This window comes from Neodiprion fabricii, chromosome 4, assembly GCF_021155785.1.
Source record: "Neodiprion fabricii isolate iyNeoFabr1 chromosome 4, iyNeoFabr1.1, whole genome shotgun sequence".
In the NCBI taxonomy this organism is placed as follows: domain Eukaryota; kingdom Metazoa; phylum Arthropoda; class Insecta; order Hymenoptera; family Diprionidae; genus Neodiprion; species Neodiprion fabricii.
This window is the reverse complement of record NC_060242.1, coordinates 41,015,688-41,028,229: the sequence shown is the minus strand read 5'-3', so window position 1 is coordinate 41,028,229 and position 12,542 is coordinate 41,015,688. Positions and strand designations below refer to the sequence as shown.

Sequence of the window (12,542 nt, the reverse complement as noted above, 5' to 3'; positions counted from 1 at the left end):
CACACTACGTTAATCGAATATGTTAAAGCAATCGATGTTGTCGCAAACCTGTTGCTTTCTATGATACGATGCTCCTGAATTGGTCTTACGAAATATAGAATGAACCAACCTACGGTGTCATTAAACGATTCGTAAACTTGGTGGTAAGGCGATTTTCGGAACTTTGTCCACCGTTCGCTGATCTCGTAAAATGTGTCAGTGAGCTGTTGCAGTTGTACCTACAATCAGCAATTGCTGATGGTGTATGTTTGCACTTTACGATCGCATCGTTTGAACTCCCTTGTACACCTATGTGAAAAAGAAATTTCCTAACGCGTGCTGATCGTGCTAAGAAAGTTATTAAAGACGAACGTGAGATGGAAGAACGAAATTTAGACACGAACGAGGAGTCGTTGGACTTTTGGAAGGAACTTTCATCGCCCCCGATGTGCTTTTCCGACTACCTGATTTATATTACAGTTTGCAACCGGTTGGATATAATCTGAACGTGCATAATGAATGAGGATACTTTATCAAGTTCTGATGAAATCTCGAAGGAAAAAGCTGCAGCTCTCGGGAGTAAATTTTAACTCCGCAATTTCGTAGCTAATGCGGAAGCATGCATCTGTTGCACAGTATGAGGAAAGTTTTGAGCCAGCTTTTTTCGTTGGGGAGCTTTTAGCGAGTTCTCGCACTATAGGTGGTGGACAGCATCCCCTCGTTGGGACCGTTAAGTAAGTTCGATCGCTGAGTAGCCGGACAGGCGAAGGACATTACCGATGCCAAATAATCCGGTGTCCAATCACTCTACAGGCTGCCCCTGAACGTTCAGAAACTCGGGGCGAAACATACCTGCCAAGCTTAACGCGAGACGCGGACAGAGCAGCTTGTCTGCTCGGATTACAATCAGAGTTTGGTTCAACCATTTTCAACGTTCCTGCAGATGGAATGACAAGCGTCTGCACGCGAAGGACTGCAGTCGAATATTTGGAGCTTTTCCAAGTATTCATTTTCGAGGAATGCTGCGACTACCTGCCTGAACGATATTGGAATGACATTCCAAGTTTTTCAGAACAAAACGTTTTACGCAGCTCCTGTCTTTCGTGAGTTATATTTACACGTTAGGACTTTGAAACATCAGCCAATTGATGCTCCCGATCCCCGTGAATTGGTTTGTCTTTAAATCCGCGGGTTTAATGACTCATCCATTTCATGTAGATCTGATTTCAAGATTACAACGATTTCAAGAGATTTCAAAACATTATCAAGGGACTTCATGGAATTACAAAAGATTTCAAAGATTTCAAAAGTCGTCGACAAATTTCCAAAGATTTCAAGAGATTTCAGATAATTTCAGAAGACTAGAAGATATCAGGGATTTTAAAAGATCTCAGGGATTTCAAAGGATTTTAAAAGATTAAAAGAGACTTCATGGAATTACAAACAATTTTTTCATAAGAAAATTTCAGATATTTCAATGATTTCAAAAAATTTCAGAGATTTCAATAGATTTTACAAGATTTCCGGAAAAGTGTACACCATATATCACGTGTGTCGAACCCCTTGGTTAAACCTGTAAAAGAGCAGCACTCGTTATTTCTTTTCATGGAATCCGGAAAAAAACCGAGCGTTTCAACAGCCCGCGTAACCCGTAGGAAAAATTCGTTATACTTTCAACTAAGCTGGAAACGTGATCGTAAAAATTGACGAGAGGTTGAACATCAATTAACCTTTACTGTCAATAAATTCGGCGAAAATTGACTGAACATCAAAAGGCTGAGCTTAACTTAGCCTAGCGACTGCTTGTACACGTTGCCGTTATATCACAAATTATTTCCAGCGAGTTTTGAGCGCCAAAGCATCAGCTCAAAGCCCAGAGGATGAGCAGAAATGTTATTCATATCGTCGCGTTACGATGTTCACGAACGGTAAAAAACTAACCAAACCTTACGGCGTGTTGTGACAGTTAACAAGGTACTTCATCCAAAAACAACTCGGCCAGCACTGATCTGCAATCGCAAAATCGGAATATAACAAATTGCAGATCGGTGAAATTTACGACTTGGCCATGAAATATACTGCAACAGCTATCGGCCAACGACTATCGGAGTATACAGGGAAAATCTCTTGAAAATCAACCGCGCCTGCGCCAAACAATTCAATCTCACTGATTGGCGACATCTTCCCGCAGCGATATTTTTGTCCGCGATGCAGGCGTGCCAACCTACACGAAATGTGTACGTTTGAATTTTCAAAGAGCATAAGCATTAAATTCCGACCGTTCTTTGAAGAATCAACTCTCCGACCCAATATCAAATGCTTCCCGAACCGTTCCGTGTCACTGTCTCAATTATTTGATATTCTAACCTCGAAAATTCGTATCAACCACATCGCTGCCAGAAAAAGTTTGACAGCTCAAAACTCGGGATGGCCAGCCTGCGCGCAGAACGGCGGATAAAACGCGCGCATGCGCAGATGATTTTCAAGTTTCAAAAGATCGTCCCGGTATAGTGCCCGACGTATTGTCGTGTGATATACGATTCGTTTTCGTTGCACGAACAGCAGGGAGATATCCTGCTGAAACAATCGCGATGCATTTGACACTCGCATTCAAGAAGCACAGCATGGAACTTATTGCGCTTAAATTCGTATCCATTTCTCGGCAGATCGCGTTCTTCCTTAGCATGAACAGAGCTGCTTTTCTATCGTCTTCTTTTCTCGGCTGGATTATAATTTCTCCAGTTCTCTAGAGCTCTAAATAAGGGAGTGGATTCGGGTGATCGCTTTACGGTTACATGACGGCATGTGCAGCCCTCCAAGGATGAACGATATTGCACCGAGCCAGAATGCACGTTGCAGGTGGAAAACTACTCGGCATTTTTCTTCAAGAGCGTCCCGCGCGAACGTGCAGAGAATTTTTCTTCAGGTCAACGGCGGCTGAAGAAGTTTAAGACGACGGAAAATTGAAGGTGGACTTTCCCACGACTGGTGTTTCATTTTTCATCTCCTTCTTTACGGTGTTGACGATGAAAGAGAGCGTCGAGATTCCTTGCAGGAGTCTATCGACGACTCTTGAACGGTCTAAAGTCATACCTATTTTCAGGAGTTGTTTTTTTTTTTCAAAGATAACGGAAACACTTGAAGCAATTTTAATTTAAGGGATTTATTGTTTACAGTTTCGAGAACGTTTTAGAATTTTGTCATCGAAATTAATAACAAAATGGTGGCATGGCGCATGTGAGTAGCGAACGACTCCGAACTCGAGGGCTTTTGAGGTGACGCATCTCCTGACATCATCGAAAAACTTTCTTGAGTCAAAATACTTTTTCAGGTTCGAGCTCGTAGTCCGAATGTTGTAAAAAAAACTCTTTTTCATATATATACACCGATTATGCACTTACGTGCCACTACTCCAAATGCAGGAAATGATGGAAAAAGAAAGGGATCGGTTTTAAGGGAAGTAGACGATATAAATGGTACGGTTGGTTTATTATTGTTGACTCGGTAATTGAATTATAACAATGGTCAGTGCGAAGGAGTCGGCTTGGAAAAAGGATTTCGATTGGCATGGAGAGATGTAATTATAAGTGACTAGGTTGGAAGCGAAGAGTTAAGAGAAGGTAGAAAACTCGTTAGTTGCAGTTCAGAAATGTACCTGCTGACTCGGTGAAGATAAGAAGAGGATGCGGGGTGTAAAGTGATTATAAGATTGTGGGTAAAGTATACGAGGTCTGGAGGATGTAACGTTTGAACCGCAAAATTTTAGTAATAAAATCTTATGATTGAAATTGAAAAATCTAGCCGCGAGATCGAATCGATAAACAAATTTTTAACATTGTGTCTAAATTTCAAGTCGGTCAAATAAAAATTGACCGAGGAATCTTCGCCACCGAATTGAAAACGTGGTCGTTCGCTACTTATATACACCATTCCGCCATTTTGTTATTAATTTCGGTAAAAAAAGTTCTAAAATGTTTTTCAGACTTTAAATAATAAAGCCCTCAAACTCAAATTGTCCTAATTGTAAGTATATTCATTTTCTTATAAAAAAAAAAAAAAAAATAGGTAAGATTTTAGAACGTTCGCTCTTAATTCACACTTCAGAGGGATCTGACATTTTTTGTATCAGCTTTTTTCTTCGTTCTTCATTCTCCTTAAGGTCGTAATTCCCGCAAGCTTCGCGTGCGATACGGACGAATATTTTACCCCTGAGGACGATAACGAATGCACAAAGCGATGTTGAGCAAGAGTTAACCACCCGAATCCAGATATGGATTCATGGAATATCCGAGCAGGCTAAGTGTGCTCCATCCTGATTGAAACCGAGCTAAGTTGATCAATTATTCAAAGCCGTAACTAGCGATGCTTTACCTAAAGATTGATCGACTCCCGAGTGCCTCATCGTATCGCAAAATCACAACGGATCTCAGGACTTTTGCATTATACTCACAGGTAAGGTACAATTGCGAAGAAATTGTCACAATCCTGAATCACATTCTGATCTGCGAGGCTCAAGGCGTGCCCATAGTCGAAATGAAAGTCAATTTGCGGATGCGGAGGTGCGTTTATTCGCGTCAAAATAAATTTATAAATATCCTCGAAATTGCGTCGTCGATGCGGATCTTAGAAAAATGTGTGCTTTTTTTCAACAGCTTCTTTACAGATGTTTTAAATTTGTTCCAGATTTTTTTATCAATATATATATATATGATATGGGTCTTATTATATTTATATCAAGTAGTTCTAACCTAAGCTGCGCGTAATCTGTCTAAAAAAGTGTAACAACTATCACATTTTATTGAGAACGATTAAATCGGTCTTCATGGATTTTTATACCCAGCAAGTTTTCGTAAGAGGCGTCGACGTGACGTTGAATTTTCGGAAAATTCGCGGCATATTTTTCAGTGTAAAATTTTGGAAAACTCATTCATTCCGTAGGCATGAAGGCAAGGGATATATTCGACGTAAGAGGATTTGTGGAAAAATGACGATGAAAATCGAGGTCCGAGAATAACGCGCTTTGCAGAAACGTCGAGCGTTTACGAATATTGAACCGATGCGAAATATCCAACCGCAAACTTTACATTTCACTGGAAAACATTGTTTGCTTCGGGGCAACGCGAGTTTCGAATTCGCCCAGCGAGCAGCTTTAAGCATTGTTGTAACCGAGCGCTGGTTGAGCGCGTTTAGACAAAGAGCGACGTCGCTTTTCCGTAAAGCATTGAACCGATCGCAACAATCCGAGAGGAAATCCGGATCTCTTGTCAGTCCTTCCAACAACTGGAATATCCATTTTGTCCACTTTAAGACGCTCCAAATCCCTTCTTAACATCGCGCTCCGGTCCGGAACAGACATTTCAGACGGCTGTGACAAGCGGATTATCAAGATCTTCGCGTTTCTGTATCACCGTAGGTTCAATTGTTCTCGGCTAAACGAGGGAGCTGATTTTAATCGGGGTGAAATGAGTTTTATCTCATTAGCATAAAATTCGAATGAGACCAATTACGAGTCGAGTCGATTGAGCAGGAATTCGGAGCTAAAGCCGGCATAATTCTCAGACTCCTGTGTGAGCATAAACTCACCGTTAAAGTTGACATTGAGATCGTGTGATTCGTTCGATTAAGCGACGGTAATTAACCTGAATATAATCGATGCATCGACTAATCGAGTCCGCTGAAATAAACGAACACGACTAGATTCAATTGGTGAAAGTTAATCGATTAATCGATTGTTTCGTATTCTTGTAAAACGATGCGTATGAGACGAAAATTTCGTAAATTTCAATCTGTAGTCTTAAAAGCGGAAAAGTTTTTTAAATAATTTATCGTTTCATTTAAAATATTTTTCGATTTCAGGTAAATTCGTTCATTTATCTTTCACTTGTTGTATCAAATACGTACTTGAGTAAGTAAGACAATGACAATAATTCATACTTTAATCGCGTAAATCGATATCGTACCGCAACGTTCATGGAAGTGAAGAACAAAAACCGATTGTGAGAAACAATAATCGTGTAGGTCGATTGATCGAGTTTGAAATGTAATCGATCATGCTCGATTAATCGCAATGAAATAATACGTTTAATCGAAAATCGATTATTTTTTATCATTCTTAATCGGTTCGTGACACAACGTGAATCCAGGAATTTTTCAAAATCAATTACGCCTGGGATTTTTGAAAACGCATTTCGCGACCCTTTCTCGATCAATTTCATCGTTTTGTAAAGTTCAGCCAGACTTGTGAACGAAGATTACATAATTTTGTTACAATCTTTAGCGGATCAAAGTTGATTATTGTCAGGGAACGTGATTGATTGACGTACGTCAATTCTTCGAATTATCCTTCTCGGATCGCTAATTCTAAATTTGAAAAAAAAAAAAAAATTACAAAAACACTTTCGTTCTTCGCGTAAAAACATTTCCGCATCTAAAGGCAAATAATGCAAACAATTTAGCGACAAACAAAGGGCGTGCCTGTCAAATTTCGTTAGGCCGGAATGGCGGTTAGTGGTAAAAAAGTAAGCTTTATTATTACATTGTTTTGATCCCATCTGGTAGACGGTTGAGAATTGGGTCAGTCGAACTGGAATTTACCTTTGTGCTGCGAGTTCGTAATCGGCAATTCTAAACGGCCCGTTCAAAGAATTGGTTTATCTCCTCTTTGCCACTGTGTGAAACAAACGGATTGAAATCGCGAAATTGTTCGGAAATTTTGTAACAAAAAATTTCTACCCAAATTTTAAGAATTCTTTTGATTGATTTGATTTGATTTGAAATGTGTTAAACTTTTTGTACACGATTCGAATAAGTCCGTCTAACTTAGATATAATTTAACCAATTCAGTAAACACAGGTAAAGGCTTGACCTCGGTTCTGTCGTTCGCGATCTTCGTCTGCATCGACTCTCGCTTTCAATTTTACGATAACGACTAAACGACTTGTGCGAATTGTGTGTAGTTGGCTAAAACAAACTATAAAGTTTGACATGTATTTAATTTTTTAACAAAGCCCGCACGTGCGTACAATTTATAAAAAGATAAAAACGAAAACATAATTTGCTGAAGAAGGAAGAAAAAGAAAATGAGATATGGAATTGAAACGACGAAACGAGACGAGAGATTTCGATTTCAATGACAAGTTATCATATATTTTTATTCGTATCCGTCAATCACTCTTTTATTTCATGATATTTGGGAAATTGATATCGAAACGTTTGATTAAATTTCCTCATCTTGTATTCCTTTTATTGCAAAATAAAAAAAGAAAGAATTATTTTATATTAAGTATATTCATTATTGTAATAGAATAGATTATAGGTAATCAATTACATTTGTGAATAAAAAGAAAAACAAAAATGCGGTTCAGTGTAATCCTAATATAAGTATCGGATATTTAAAAGTACTTGACAAAATATTGATTTTTGGACTTCGCTGTATCACGGGAACGAATATCAGAAGGTTTGGCTTGCTGGCTTAAAAACCTGTTGAATTGAGATACTCGACGTATCCTCGGAATATCTGCGACAGTTTTTTTCTCTCTGCTCCGCGGACGCGACATTTTCTCGGTCCCGTTGCAACATTTCCCGGGAAACATTGCTGGAGGGGAAAAAAAAAAAAAAAAATGATAACGGTGGGTGAAAGGCGGACCGTTCGTCCCGAGCTTGCGAAATTGGGAAAACAAGCCCGGCACTTTTCGACGATCGGTGGCCACCACGTGACCCTGCGGCCTCGTTACGTCATCGCGCACAAGTGATTTTGTGCTTTTTGAAACGCGCCTGCGTCTCTCGACGTTCCCGCGGCGATGTTTCTGCCGATGAAGAAGAGAACTTGCCGCGAAGCGCATCGCAGTGCCACGCGAAGACGCCGCGCGGCCAAACCTGCAGGACTTTCAGGAGCCGATCCTTCCGGTGTGGAAAAGCATGAATGAATTCGGAGGCGGGAAAATTTCGGGATAATTCCACCCCTTCCCTATTTTCCGGACGTTGTTTTTTTCTTTTCGCACGCTCGCGTCCCTATTTTTTAGTGAAACTCCCAGTGACAAGGGGGACGTTTCTTTTCTTCCCGGAACGTGTATTCCGCAGAGCGGTTTTAAAGGATGCGGAATTGAAGCTAAGCGACGCGCTTCTTAGATTGGGAAATAATACCGGACGATTTGTCTTACCTTAAATTCGACCGCGCTTTTATGGGTGAAATTTAATCTAGCGCGGATCTGCGGACGAACGGTGTGAAAGTGTAGAGATGGAGAAAGGACCAGAGGAGTCCTTTTCGTCGTTCTGACAAACGCGGTGAGACGTGACGATAAAAATCTCGACGCCTAGCGATAGAGGCGATGAAATGCGGGCGGTAAACGATATAGTGAAAAAGCTTCAAGGTACTCGATCCTGTAAAGGACTTCGGTCAGATAAAGGCGAAGAACTTTAGTGGGTAAGAATCAGCAGCTCAAGGATCGACTTACCGATTGTGAGTACTCGTTGCAATAGTTTTTTCAACTCGATTTTATCGTTAAATTTTGAAGCGAATCGCCGCTCGTTGACATTAAGGCGTAGCGTGAAGAGTTGAAAAATTTGTGACAAATGCTGGAAAAAAGATTGTCTCTGAAAATATATTTAGAGGTTGTTACCGTTTATTGTGATATTTTTTATTTATTTTTATTTCTACGCCTTACGGACTTACGTGTGTATAATAGTTTATTTTTTTCATACCGTGGTTCGATTAATTATCGTTAATAAAAATCTAGCTAGCGAAAAGAAAATATTCCTCCTTTGGTAGCAAAAATGTTGGCCAAATTTCTCGGAGATGATTAATATTTCGGATAAAGGACGATGACAGCCAAATTCGGAATTGTTACGCGCAGTTTGCTGTTGATTGGTGAACAATTAATCGGACCACGATGCAAGAAAACAAACTAACGTATACACAAGTCCGTAAGGTGTACGCATAAAAGTAAATAAAAAATATTACAATGATTGGTTGCGATCTCTAAATATTTTCCTACTTCCTCAACATTTTATGACGGTTAGTTTTTCGCTATTTCTGAAAAAACTTTTCGAGTGGCGCCTTGAGAAAAAGTACAAAGTTAAGAAATAAACCACCTGATCAAGATACGCCAATTAGCGATTCGACGACCTTACGCAAGGTTGCGATCGAGTTTATCGCGCGGTCCGTTAAACCTCCTTTACATGTCTCGATCATTATTCAAATGACGAAAAAGAATTGCAGACAAATTTACCCGGCTTGTAAGGTAGCCCAACAAAAATGTTACAGCAATAAGCCGAGCCAGATGTGTGAAGCGAAATTTATGTACCGGAGGAATAGCTCGTATAATCGCGTAATCGATCATTCGTGATTTGGGGATACAGGGTTGAATTTTTCCAGGTATTTATTTTCGCAGAGGTAAAAAGTTGTCGTAGAACTGAACAAGGATAATTCGTTCATCGGTCACTGGATGTTTAAAAAACGCAAAGGCTGACAGAGTTAAATCTAGTTAAATTAGAACTGTGCCTGTAACGTAGAAAACAAATGCAATTACACTGAGTTTCAATCGCAAACACCTTATTATTAAAAACGTGTCGTAACTTACGGTAAAAATTTTTTTAAACAGAAAATTGGTATAGTTTTGCTTTATTTTTTTTTCGATTCCAATGAAAATCAATTCACACGATTTACAAATGAATAACGTGCAAATCGTCCGAAGACAGATTTTTTTCCTCAGTTCCTCAGTTGGTACGAAGAAAATATGTCGACACGTAAAATTGTTATAATTCACAAACGATAGGTTTACAAGATGCAGCAAAAAAAAAAAAATAGAAATAAATAAATAATAATAATAATAACTTCAACCTCAACGAAATTATCCTTTGGGTAAATAAATCGTCTGCAAAACTCGCGCCTGATTAGGTTTGAAAAAATCAGGGCCGAGCTTTTGAATCGGTCAGATTATTCAATTAATTTCCCTGCGTGGTAAGCTTGGAAAAAAATTTTTCACACCTCCGCACGGCTTTGAATAATCGATCGGTGAAACTTTCGGTGATTCATCGACATTGGTTTGAAATACAAGAATGATATCGAGCAAGGAACGTGGAATTCGGTGGGAGGATTCACACGTTGATTATTTTCATGGACATCCGTTAATGACAAAAGCAACAATTCAACCGTGAGTTACGCGGATCGAAAGTCGTGGAGTAGCATTAAAATGCGTGGCAATAACCGCTGAATGTTTATTGATATTATTGCCATATACCCAGTGCTTGTAATATATTACATACGTGTCTAAAATTTATAGACGATATTAGGGTTTTTTTTTTTTTATAATACCTGAGAAAATATTCACAGGCATAAGATATACAATACACATGTATATGTATATGAATCACAGATTTTATTCCGGCACTTGTTGTTTACACAAGGTTTGAAAAAATAGTTGTACGCGATTTTCATTTTAAATAATTCCTCGCCGAGCCTATTCCGGTGTATTTTCCATCCGGCCGATTGGATCGCGAAATCAGCGATGATGTTTATTATTTTCTCTGAGAAAAAGAGACCGAAACTCATCTCTTCCAGCCAGAATAATATATTTCGATCTGCGGCGGCGTGAAAGAAAAATACCCGTTCCACGGTGGTGAACATAATTTTTATAAATTTTTTTTTTTCATCTCACGCCAGGCTTAAACGCCTCCGCGAAGAGCTTGTAAAATGTAAAATTTGCAGCGCGTGAATCATTCCCACAACTATGCGGGATTGACCGAAGACCGAGGACTGGTCCGGTTCAAGCACCGGGAAATCAGGTCCTCGTTTCCCGGCTGATGGATGTAGGGATTATTGTGTTCCCGGGGTGACAAGGATCTGCGCCAAAAAAAAAAAAAAATCGGGAAAAAAAAAAATCAAAAAACGAGACAAAACAAAACAGAAAAAATGAGAGGAAAAAAGTTAGGGTGAGATGAAAATCCACGAAGCATTCCCGCGATTTGATAAAATTTACGAGCATCAAATTTTTGGCCAGAGAAAATCGCGAGGACCAAAATTGCGTTTCCATGTCTATGCGATGCCCGACGTTATTTTATTCCAGCATCCTTGGCATAAAGTTATTCCCACCGGCAATTTCGCAACTTTTAACGCTGACGTCTCCGACCCTCAGAAGAAATTATATCTGCGTGTCACGGCTCTTAATATGCCTCCAGAGGCTGTAGGAGCTCTGGGTTTTTTTTAAAAGTGTGATCCAACGGCGTGTCGATTGGCTGTTGAAGGGGTTGAAAAATTGGCCTCGAGCTGCGGAGAAGTGATACAGTCGGGCCCTCGAACCGCAGACACCATTTTTTTTTTCTAATCCAAATTACACGGACTAAGTTGTTAACGACAATGTCTCTGCCATTAGGCCGCACACTTTCGGGATAATTAATCGCCGCGCGTCGCCGCCGCTCTTAGAGAAGTTTCCAAAAAAAAAAAAAAAAAAAAGGATACCTTGCACTTTGAATAAACTTCGTTGCATTTACGGAGTGAAATTTTCGCGCAATTGTTTTGTGTACCGTCGAATATGGTCGTTGTTATCATTGTTTTCCCTCGTAAGTTTTTCGGACGCAAGTTTTTTGATTCTGAGAGAAACTTTTTTGGACAAAGTATTTCGTCATTTTTATTTATACACCGTTTTAATTTTTTTTTTCTTTTTGTTTTTTTTTTCTTATGGGCCACTTTTGAGAGGGATGAAATTGCCTCGCCAAGTACGACGCTTCCTGCATTGATCAAAAGTTCAAAGTTCCGTTGTTTTATCCGACGGATCTTGGATCTTGAAATTCAAGTCTGCGCAACGATTTCAGATAATAATCCTAGAGTTAGTTTTTGGTTAATCAATCCTATTCGATTGGATTTTAAAAAGTTATTTAACCTTGGGATACAATTTATTTACAGTAAGAACAGTGCAGAGAAAAAATGACGATTAATATCATCGGTTAACGGTGTAAATGTTAACTGATCGTATCAGTGATTGAATAAAAAAAAAAAAAAAAGAACTTTATACCAAGTTTGGAGGAGCGAAATAAAATTTGTCTGTAATTGGCCTGAATTTTTCATGAGAAAAAATAAGAGAGAACCTGAATTCAGGATTGCGTGATAAACTTTAACCTTTGGAATATCGTGTAACTGCAAACTAAACAGTTTTATTGAAGATGAATCGATAAGGGGAAATAAGGACTGACCTAAAAAGACCATTATTTGTGAAAATAGGGGTTTTGGAAAGGAAGAGAAGAAATTGCCCGGATTATTTTTTTCAAAATCTGACCAATTCTGAGTTGAATGAAGTTGAATCAATGGACCCCTGAGTTTCATTCAAATCAATCCATCTGTTTTTTTTCAACGTCCATTTTCCTCCATCACGTACAGTATTCTTGCAAAATTAAAGATGCTTGCACGAAAAAACCATGATTTTATTCCAATGGACTAAACAATATTTCCTACGAAATTAAACAAACTATCTCTCCACGATATGTACTTAATATTCCGTGTTCGTTCTTTTTGCCTATGAAAGCTTTTCTTCTTCCCTCATTAGATTCTTCTCCGAAGACGGTTCCGCTTT

At 39.1% G+C, this 12,542-nt stretch overlaps 1 protein-coding gene across 1 annotated transcript in view; it reads left to right on the top strand.

Moving 5' to 3' along the window:
* Window positions 1-7,846: 7,846 nt before the first annotated feature.
* LOC124181122 (trissin receptor) overlaps window positions 7,847-12,542 on the top strand; it is a 73,357-nt gene continuing 68,661 nt past the window's right edge. Inside the window, exon 1 of the mRNA XM_046567364.1 lies at window positions 7,847-8,437. The gene's annotated coding sequence lies outside the window, so the exon portion shown is untranslated. The remainder of the gene's footprint in view (window positions 8,438-12,542) is intronic.